The sequence below is a fragment of the Thunnus albacares genome, chromosome 5, assembly GCF_914725855.1.
Source record: "Thunnus albacares chromosome 5, fThuAlb1.1, whole genome shotgun sequence".
NCBI classification, from domain to species: domain Eukaryota; kingdom Metazoa; phylum Chordata; class Actinopteri; order Scombriformes; family Scombridae; genus Thunnus; species Thunnus albacares.
In genome coordinates this window covers 1,609,439-1,620,451 of record NC_058110.1, presented here as the reverse complement: position 1 = coordinate 1,620,451, position 11,013 = coordinate 1,609,439, and the positions used below count along the sequence as shown (strand labels likewise).

The window sequence follows — 11,013 nt, the reverse complement described above, 5'->3', positions numbered from 1 at the left end:
GCTCAATAACATTCAAATGGGTGAGTTTTTTGTACCAGGCTGTAAACATGTTTATTTCTGCTGTAATTTTGGGCATTTTAACATTAGAGTCTATTTAGTCGTTTTTGGAGCCTCAAGTGGCCATTCGAGGAACTGCAGCTTTTGGTATTTCCGCATTGACTTCATTTTTCAGCCCCGAGTGGTGACTACAGAGAGGCTGCTGCATCAGAGCCAATGTAGTGCATATTGGCAATCAGATTTTAAAAAATAACTATAAAATAATGAAAATAATGGTTCCGATAATCATAAAAACGCTGAATATCGGATCTGATAATCATCCAGGCTGATTATTGGTCGACTCCTAGTAAACAGATGTGACTACTGTTGCCAACAGCCAGTAGTTGCTAGGCTACACGGTGTCCATCCTCTATCCACATCGTGCTCCTCATAATGACAAAACTGAAACAGCTGAATTTCAATGAATACACTAGTAATTTTTTTTTTATCCCATTTCCTACAAATCGTGCATAATTTACTTACTGTCAACCAAAACATACCAAGTGTTTTTTTATTTTTCCAGTATGGAAATGAACTAGCAGAGACTTGAAAGGTGCTTGAATCAGATAATCCATTCTACTGGATATTGTGGCCCCTTATTTTGTGCAAAGCCAGTAAAAGGGCAAATGCAATCTCAAGGCCACGTTTGTCTGGTGTTTAGTCAGCCATGTATATTTATATGTATATATTTTTTATTCATTTCCTCACTGCTGCTCTGGCACAGACCTGTGTGGATTCTCAGCTTAAGATTATGTTTATGTGGAAGAAGGTCAAAGATATTATTACAGGGTGTTCTCAGTTATGCTTCTACTATTGCTTCTCTTACTATTGTAGTGACAATAGTGTGTGCATGTAAATGTACCCACACACAAAGTTTTATTCAACAAATTAACAGTAATGTAGGAAACAGGACTGAACTGGCACCGCAGAGAAATGAGAACTCCTGGCTTTCATGCTTGTCAAACTTCAGCCATCATTACATGGTAATGCAGTTGTATGAGCTGACGAAATGTATTATCATGCAATATACAATATCCCAACAGTTCAACCAGCAAAGCCATGCATGGACTGTATTAACAAGCAGAAACCTGATGGAGATTTTAGGGTGGATATCAGCTAGGGGTGTGCCTGAATACAAACACGTTATTCAGCAAAGCACAAATAGTGGAGTTTTTACAAATATTTGTTTCATACAAATATCACTATCTCAGTGTCTCTCCTCTGCTCCGCTGTGACGTCTATCAGCAGGTCTCAACGAGGGGAGTCACATCCACCTGCTACATGACGCACATTTCCTTATTTTGACATCACTCCTGGAGTTGGGAGTATTCCCCAGAGATAAAGCTGAACTACTGACACACGCTTCATGAACACGCTTCATGAACACTTATCGTAACACTTTAATTTTCTAAAATTAAAAGCCTAATAAAAACAAAAACAGAATTTTTAATCCTCTTTCCACCTTTATTTGAATACAAATACAAATAATTTTGCTGCCTCAACAAATACAGATACAAATACAAATACCAGGCCTTCCTCACATCCCTAGTATCAGCTGGATGCTGAGCTGGGCCACAGTGAGCAGGGCTGTGGAGGTCCCTGCAGGACTGAGGATGAGGAGGGAGCAGAGCTGCAACAAACTGCAATAACAGCAAAGTCATAATTGGTAACGTGTTCAATACACAGAGGAAGCCAACACAGGAGCATTTTCATTGGACAGGGAGCAGGTGAGAGGATGCCTGCGTGGTGTGCTATATAGTGTTACTGTACATTCATGAACATATATAATTCTGATACTTATTCAGTTGATGACAAGGAGCAGCCAGCGTTATGAAGATAATCCATTGGCAAAAGTTCTTTCTTATTGCATTGATGTCATAAACCCCCAATCATGATCTAATCCCCCTTTTGATAATATATGACTCTCCAGGCTTTGAAGTCAGCCATGACAGCTCCAGTGATTGAAAATAGTAAAAATCCTCTGTTGAAGCCAGGCAGAATGAATGGAGTCATGTTAATGAAGAAGGTTGTATAAGCTCACAGTGGAGCACAGTGGCTGCTGCCTGAGGGCCTGTGACCCAGACCTGACCACAGCAGGCTGTCGTAGGGATGGAGCAGCAAACCCGAGCCTGCTGGCTCAACTGTCTCCAACAGCAGGGAGAAAATATCACATGAAAGATAAAATCAATGGAGGATGCCATCCAGACTGTTTGGAGGAAGGAGGCTCGCTCGTTTCATCAACTCTATTAAAACTTGATTCAAACAGCATTATGCTGCATCAAAGCCCAACGCTGTAGCTTATGCCTTCATCAGGGGCCGAACAGACTATACCATCAAAGTCTGGTTAGAATTACTGCTAATGTTCAGGTCAAAACCAAGTCCATTGTTGAACAATGTTACTTCAAGTGGAAATCTGATACTTTTACCTCTATCTATGCTGTCTGGGGTCTCTGGTGTCTGCACACTAGCCTTAAAAGTGGTTGTCATCATATTTTTAATTGTTTATTTAAATTTAAATTGTGAATTTGTAGCTTAATAGGTGTTAATTAAACATGTTTTCTTGCAGTCATGTGTCGCTGTAGTCCTGCTCAGTGTTTAGCTTGGAGTTGCCTACACAGACCCATAAACTCAGTAATCAGGCTTCAGTTGTCAAGAGCGGATGTTGCATGAAAACAGATGAAAAATGCTTTGCAGATATGTTCAACATACAAACACAGGATATGTGTTGTTGTTTATTAGTCTGATGTGTGATCCTCAACACTCCTCTCACACACTCTAGATGTTTGGAGATGTGTCCATTTAGGATAATTAAGCATTGTGTGATGACAGGTTTGATGACTTTTAATAAATGCTGACAAGCTGGATCCTTTTTGTGGTGAAATATTGTTTGATCTGTTGTTGTAACTTTTCAGTTAATAATCAGTTTCCTTTTCATTCAGTCTGAATAATTAAATATATGCTTAATGAACATGCAGAAACTAAATAATCATTTATTCATTTATTCTGTGGTTGAGATTTCTATATGACCACAAACGGCTTCTAACTCCAGCAAAGTGAGACTGTCCAGTAAATCCCTGTTAAAGTGAATATATATATATATATATATATATATATATATATATAACAGGTATGCAGGTAGTAGTGTAACTGGTGACTGCAAGAATTTTGGATCAATGTGTCTGGACAGCACATCAAGTATCACACATGGAGCCACGTCATTGTATAAATGTGTGACATTTGTTTTTGAAATTCTCCAAATTGATAAATTCAAAACTCCAGATTTTGCATCTGTGTGTCAGTCAGTCGTCCCTCATTTAAATACATCAGTCACTGTCAGAAATCACACAGCAATATGTTTTTACAACACGTCAAGTTTCACAAGAAAAACCATGTCAAGGTATAAATGACATGTCTTCCTCAATAAAATCACGTCCACAAAACTAGATGTTGACGTGTTTATTAGGAATCAAAAAGCTGTTTTTTGAGATTTGACTTTTGAAAGTAAAAACTGTGTTTTATAATACATCTTTCATTTACTCCACTGAAAATTTCAGCAAATCTCTTTACGTTTATTTATTTTTTTTTATCAAATATGAGGAAATTATGATTGTTATAATGTAATTTGAGCTGACTTTCCCTTTAATTTTCTCAAAACCTGTACAGTAGAATTTCACATGGACTCAGTCTGGGCCATCCTGAACAGGATTTCATTTAAACTGTCAGCAAACCTCTTAAAGAAAATAAAATATAGCCGTTTAAATGTACAATTATGATTCTTATAATGTAATTTGATCCAAAACTGTACAGTAAAATAACGCAGAGTTTCAGAGGGTTATAGTCAGTGTCATCCTCAACAGGACTCTTTTGAAAGGATGAAGATGAAGATTTTTTTTTCATGACAGTTGAGATATAAGATAATTATGAACGTTATAATGTAAGTTGAGTTGACTTTCCCTTTAATTTTCTCAAAAATTGTGCAATAAATGAGGGTCGTCGTGAACCTGATTTCATTGAAAATTTCAGAAAACATCTTAAAGAAAAAATGGAAATTATTAAAGGTTTAATGAAATTTGAGCTGACTTTAATTTCCTATCATGGAAATAATTTTATCATATTAGGACTTATTTGGTTACGTCAGATTCAACAAGACTTCATGAATCATGATGTGTAATATAACATATATGAGAAACTATTGCTTCAAGCATCAGTACTGTAACAGTGTGAATCCAGGCAGCTGCTGGCTCGACCAGGTTTCCACACATGACGGCTCAGTTGGAGGCCACACACCTACTGCCCAAAGTGGGTCATTAATGAAGATTGAGCGTGATTACCTTTGTATGAGTCTATTCATTGTTTTTAGTAAAATCCTGCATAGTGTACCTTTAATCTTAACATGAACAATAAGCAAATAAAATATTATAGGGGTAAGATTCTGACTCTTCTCTCTTTTATTCCTTAAAGAAAACAAGCAAACTAACAAACTATCTTTATCTTTCAAAGAGAGCCGAAGAATTATGACCAAAAAAAAGGCATAAAAAGTCCAGGTTCAGGCTTGCACCTTCTTCAGGGTGTGGAGACTCACACACAAAAGAAAGGAGCAAGCCGACACGCGTTGGTGTGTTTTTGACCTTTTATTGTTCAAACCTACCCTGAGTACCTGGACCTGGACCTGGATTTTTTATGCCTTTATTTGTTGGTCATAATTCTCTCCTTGATTATTATTAACTTCCATGAACACCAGTAGTGTGAGGGACACCATTAACACTCCTGTTACTTCTATCTTTATCTTTATTCAATTTTTAGTTGCAGTCTTCATTGGTATTTTAGTCTTTTTTATGATATAAATATCCATCATATATATATATATATATATATATATATATATATATATATATATATATATATATATATATATATATATATATATATATATATATACTGTGTACTGTATACAGTTGAAGTTGGAAGTTTATAATAATAGTGGAGAGAATGATTTATTGCAGCTTTTACTTCTTTCATCACATCCCCAGTAGGACAGAAGTTTACATACACTCAGTATTTGGCAGCATTTCCTTTCAATTGTTCAGTTTGGTGAAACTTGGGTTTCCAGTAACCTTCAATAAGCTTCTCTCAAAAAGTTGCTGGGATTTCTCCTGACTGAACTGGTGTAACTGAGTCAGGTTTGTAGGCCTCCTTGCTTGCACATGTTTTTTCAGTTCTGCCCAGAAAGTGTCTACTGGACTGGTCAGGGCTTTGTGATGACCACTCCAATACCTGGACTTTGTTGTCCTGAAGCCATTTTGCCACAGACCAGATGCATGGGTACTTTAGTTAGGTGTGTCACTTTGCTCCCTTTTGTTGTCAGAGCTTGTTATTAGTGAATTTTCATCATGCCTACAAGTACATGTACTAAAGTGAGAGAAAAACATTTAGTTTTGCAGTCTGGGAACAATATTGTAACCTCAGTGTCATTTAGTTAGACTGTTTTAATGTTAAAATCTAAAGATTAGTTACAAACAAAGTTATATTTGCCCAGCAGCATCTCAACACTTTATTTTACATACAGCAGTTTTATGGGAGCTACACCTCCACATACTTTACCAGAGCAAAGAAGAGAGTGAAGATAAACCCATCATCTTCTATGGAGGGAGAGGTGAAGGTCCAAAAAGTCACTTAATGGAGCAAAAATTATGAACAAGAAGCAGCATAAATTATCTCTAATATTTCAACATGTGTTATAAACAGAATAAGTGTATATTTCTTTGTAAAATGCAGTAACATAAGCTTTAAAGAGGACACCTGAAGACATTTAACCCAGAAAAAAACACACTTTTTAGTTAAAATAGAAGAGACTGAAGTGGTGGCAATTATATGTAAAGAATGTCATTTAATAAGCAATTAACCTCGACGGCGAGATCACAGGAGCAGCAAGACTTTCACAGTAATGATTATTTGAGGTTATTACTCTGACTGAGAGCAGAAAGTGCCACGAGGAACACTGCAATTAAAGGACATGTCTGTAGAAGTTCAGCCCCCCACCTCAGCCGGCCCAGGGGTATTGTGAGCAGAATACCGCTGTGTCAAGCACTCAACGCTGTCACAATGAAAGCACTTACAAAGCCTAACATCTCCCTAAATCCCATAATTATTCAAGGATACATTATGTACCTGGGCTCCAGCTGTCTGATCGCCACAGTGAGGGGATTGCACCTTTTACAATCAGCTTACAGCAGACAGATTGTTATGATTGGCTAATAATATCAGCTTGTAAGTCGTGTGCTTAAGCAGTGTGAAACAGATGAAGAAGAATAAATGTGAAATAATTTGCTAGATTCCTCTCTACCTCCTCCTCCTCCTCCTCCTCCTCCTCCTCCTCCTCCCGCTCCTGTTATTCTGGCCGTTCTACTTTTTATTTACCTGGCTGATTTCATTTCCCCGACAACAAAAGAAAGTCAGACGTAGAATCTTTTTGAACCCCCCCTCCCGCCCCCCCCCCCCCCCCCCCCCCCCCCCCCCCATCCTCCACCCTTCACCCGTACTGTTGCTGCTATCCTCGTCTTTCATTTAGTGTCAGGGTTTTCCTTAAGTCTGCCGTCTTTTATGTCTTATCACAGCAGTCCCCTGAATGTACGATTACTGAGCTCTGCAGCAACCTCTGTTGTTCTGTGGCCCGCTCCCCCCACCCTGCCCCCTCACTCCCAGCACCCCACTCTTTCTAATCTCCTCACTCCAGTAGCACTTTGAAATTAAGCTGTGAGGAAGTCGGGTGTCTCACTAACCTCTGTGCTCCGACACCAGGCCCTCAATCAGCCTCATTGTGGAGAAAGTCTTCAACACGTCTGAGTCAGCATGTCTGAGCTGACAGCCGCTCTGAAAATCTCGGCTTTAAAAGGCAACATGACTCGCTGATACCCAGCTGACTGCACAAAGCAAGAACATGCAGATAAATCGCCTCTGAATATTTCTTATTGACTGTTGTGATCTTCATAGTCGGTGCTACATTTCAGACAAATTAATGTCCGTTATGTGTGGCCATTAATTTGCTTTTATTAAGCAAAATGATCTCCTAACAGGCATGAAGTGCCGGCATAGACAAATGCCCCAGCAGTATTTTTTTTTTAAAGATAATCATACATTACAAGGTTTAAATTTAAAATGCAGTTTCTCACATGAGATGGCCACATTTCTGTACAAATTACAGCATGTTTACGTTGTCTTAGTCCAGATATACATACAGCAGGGTCCAAAAGTCTGAGACCACTTTCCTAGAGAAAAGGAAGGAAAGAATAAATGAGAAAAAATGAAAGAAGGAAATAAAAGAATGGAACAAACAAATGGAAATTGCTGCGGTTCAGCCTGGCAGCTCCCGTCGTGATCTTATCACAGGAAGGATCCTCTGAGTGTTTAAATTATTCTCTTCTAACAGCAGGGGAGAGGCGGTTATACCTGATTATGAATGTAGATGAAATGATGATAAAACAGTCACACGATACAAAAGGACAGCAGCTGATGTAGCGGCAGTGAGATGAATGACGGGCACTGGTTGGACTGGTGGTGGGGGGTCAGATGTTACTGTTGTGGGCCACAGCACATGTTAATGTGTGTCTGCTGTCTGAAAGTGGTACTATTCTTCCCTAGGTGGTAGTGACCATGCCAGTGTGGTGAAATGTAAAGTCCTGTTTAGATACCCATAAAACACTAATCATGTACTCCTTGGTCTGTGGTCTCATGTCCATCAAAATGTATTTAAAGTCTGTGTAAAGGAAAATCAGAGGTTTCTTTTGAAACACTTTATACATGTTAGAAAATAATTGCTGAAAACATGTGAAATTAACTGTTTTTCACCATTTCTGTTTTCAGGATTTTTTGGGCGGGCCTGAAATGGTGGATCCATGATGTAGAGGGGTGACTAGCATGACCCGCCCCTGACGCTATATTAGAACTAGAGCGCCTCTGCATCGGCTGGGGGTGTAGTCTGTTGTTGCTAATGGCAGTATGCAATATCTTCATTGCAAGCTTAGCATTAGCATCCAGGGGGATGTATGCTGCAGTCACAACTGTTGTAGTAAACTCTCCGGGCAGATAAAAACGTCTACACACAATTATGAGATATTCTAATTTAGCAGAGCAGTGCCTCTTGATGATAGCATCGTCCGTGCACCAAGCTTTGTTAACATAAATGCACAACCCCCCCACACCCCACCTCTGAGGATGTAGCATCCCAGTAGCTCAATGGTGCTACTGGGGATGCTGCTGTTAAGCCATGTTTGCATAAAATCATGACATTGCAGTCCGTAATCCTTTCATGAGTGGTGATCTGCAATTCATCCATATTGTTCATCAGAGACCATACATTGACAAAGAAATGCTGGGTAGGGACAGCCGATGAGGAATTAGCCTTAACTTAGCCGTTAGCGCTCCTGTCTTCCCTTGTTAGCCCTTAAACACAGCTGGCTCAAGGCGGGAATGCTGTGTGGGATATCTGTATAAAAGAGTCTTCTCTCTCGTGGCCGGCAGAGCCAGCTTCATAGCTGCCGGTGTCATGATATTAGCTGTTACTGATGAATGGAGTCATTTTCGGTCAACGGTAGCGCTCAATGAGTTATTTCAAACCCAGGTGGAGCATACATTGACGGGTAGAGTCGGTGTTAAAACTCTGGTCCACCCAGAGGATATATCTATGTCCTGCTGCTGGTGTGGGAGTGCTGCCACCCTGTGTGGCTGTCCTCTCTGTCCAGTCTCACCCTCACTGTCTCAGGCTGTGTTGTGGACGCTACTCCAGTGCCTTCGCCATCACTACAGATGCAGCTGCTACATCCAGCCCCTCGCCAGTGCTTTCAGCAAAGAAGTGAGTAACGTTGACACTGAATTTCATTGGAAAAAAACAACAATTTCACATAATGATGATTAGTGATGGATCGCTTGTTAACTAGTCATTTAAGTTACAGTTTTGCTGAAGTGAGTCCACATTTACCTACAAAATATGGGGTGAATTAAAGAGTGGCTCCTAGCGTTACTTTATTCTTGAAATATCCATGTTGCTTGTCTTACACCTACAAACAAGGCCTATCTTATATTGTATATTTTTAAGGGAGTTCAGCATGAGTGTTGTTAAGTTCAGAGGCTCAGAGGCTGTTCAGTGCGACATCTGGTGGCTATCCACAAGAACATTCTATTACATAATCTTAAAAGACAATGTTTGCAGTTTGTATAATATACATTTTTGTATATTATACAAAAATGTATAATATTTTTGTATAATAATAATAAAAAAAAAGGCTCCACAAAATGCCATAATTCTTAGGTTTTTGTTGCCCTGATGATAGCCATGAATTTTGTGTGTGTGTAGGAAATGAAGGACTGCCCCAGATCTCAGAAAGGTATGCTAGTGTCCAGGAATAAAACCAGCATGCTGGAGTCCTTGTACTGTGGGGCGTCTCTTGTTCGCTCCACCATAAACTCTTCATTGAGGCCACTGAATGGAGCTGCAAGATGTTACTGGTCCCGTACAGTGCTGAACTGCTGAAGCTGCGAGGAAGGCCCAGCCACTTGCAGAGAAAGCCACTGATCTTCCTCAAATGTTGTCAGTGGAACCACGTAAACCAGCAGAGGCCACAGGACTTGGGGCAGAATGGACTGTTGATAGATCCAAGTCTTGAATCTGCCAGGCAGGCCTGACTTGTCGACCTTGGTGAGCCAGGCTTCAAGGTCTTTGTTGGACTTTTGAATGGGGGCAGATTCTTTCAGAGTTGAGTCAAAGAGCTTCCCCCGACTCTTGACTGGTTGCTCTGTGATGGAGGTTTGGCAGTTCTGGATGCTGAGAAGCGGAATTTGTTGACCACCTTCCCCTTCTTCAGCACCATGGACCTTGACTTGGTGGGCTTGAAACTCATCCTTGCCCAGATGAAAAGTTTCTCAAGTCCTTGTAGGATCCACCTTCTCCCTGGGACCGATGTTGTAGTGATGGTACAGTCATACGTAAATGCTCTTATCAGGGCCTGTCAAACACCAGACTTGGTTAGGTGGGCTCTGTATTCCACCTCAGCTGACTTGGCCACCATGTTCATGGCAAGGGCAAAAAAAAATTACAGAGATGGTTCAACCCATTATTATTCCTTTTCCAAGCCAATGCCATTCTGATGTTTCTGACCCAGAAGTGACCCTCAGCCTGAAATTATTGTAATAATCCAGGACCTGGTCTTTGATCTTGCTGGGAACATGGTGGCGGCTCGAACAATCTGAGTGGTATGGACCCACAGGCTGACGTGACTACATCAGTATGCTCAAAGCAACTGGGAACTCCAGGAATTCCACCCTTCTGCACTGAGGGGTCAATGTAGCTGTTTTTGAGGAGAAACTCAGTCAGTCTCGGGAGACAATGCTGAAAAACACCTTCCGTTCGACACTCAGCAGTGAGATAGCAACTCTCCCCCTTTACCATATCACCTTCAAGATCTCCCATAGGTGTCAGAGAAGTTCTGGGCAGTGCTTGTAAACTATGCAGGGTACGCCACTGGGGCCTGGAGCAGAGGCTGAGTGTGACAGCTTGATGACCTCCTCAATCTCTGTCAGACTCGGCTCCCTCAGATTGAACTCTGTTGAGGGATTGTCTGATGAGAGCTTTGTTGGGTTCGAGCTCCTGTTCCCTCATTGGATTGTTCAGGGTGTCATGGAGGAAGTGATTGACTTCATCTGTGGAGGACATGAGACAGCCACTGCACTCGTCCCCAAGTAGTTGTTTAGTAAAGCCAACAAGCTACTGTGGTTACATATAGTAGCATCAATATATTGTTGTTAGTAGTTGGTAGTTGTCAATGGTGGACATGTCAGAACCAACCTGGTCTCCAGGTTAGCAATTATGTTCATAAACCTCTAAAATGTTTTCCCAATGACATCGACAAACGTAATCACTGCTTGGATTTTGTTTGCAGGTTATGTTTTTTTGAATGAATGAAATGTTATATTCATATAATCGCT

The 11,013-nt window shown here is 40.5% G+C and overlaps 1 pseudogene; it reads right to left on the bottom strand.

Moving 5' to 3' along the window:
• Window positions 1-9,408: 9,408 nt before the first annotated feature.
• Window positions 9,409-11,013, bottom strand: part of LOC122981947 — a 1,929-nt pseudogene continuing 324 nt past the window's right edge.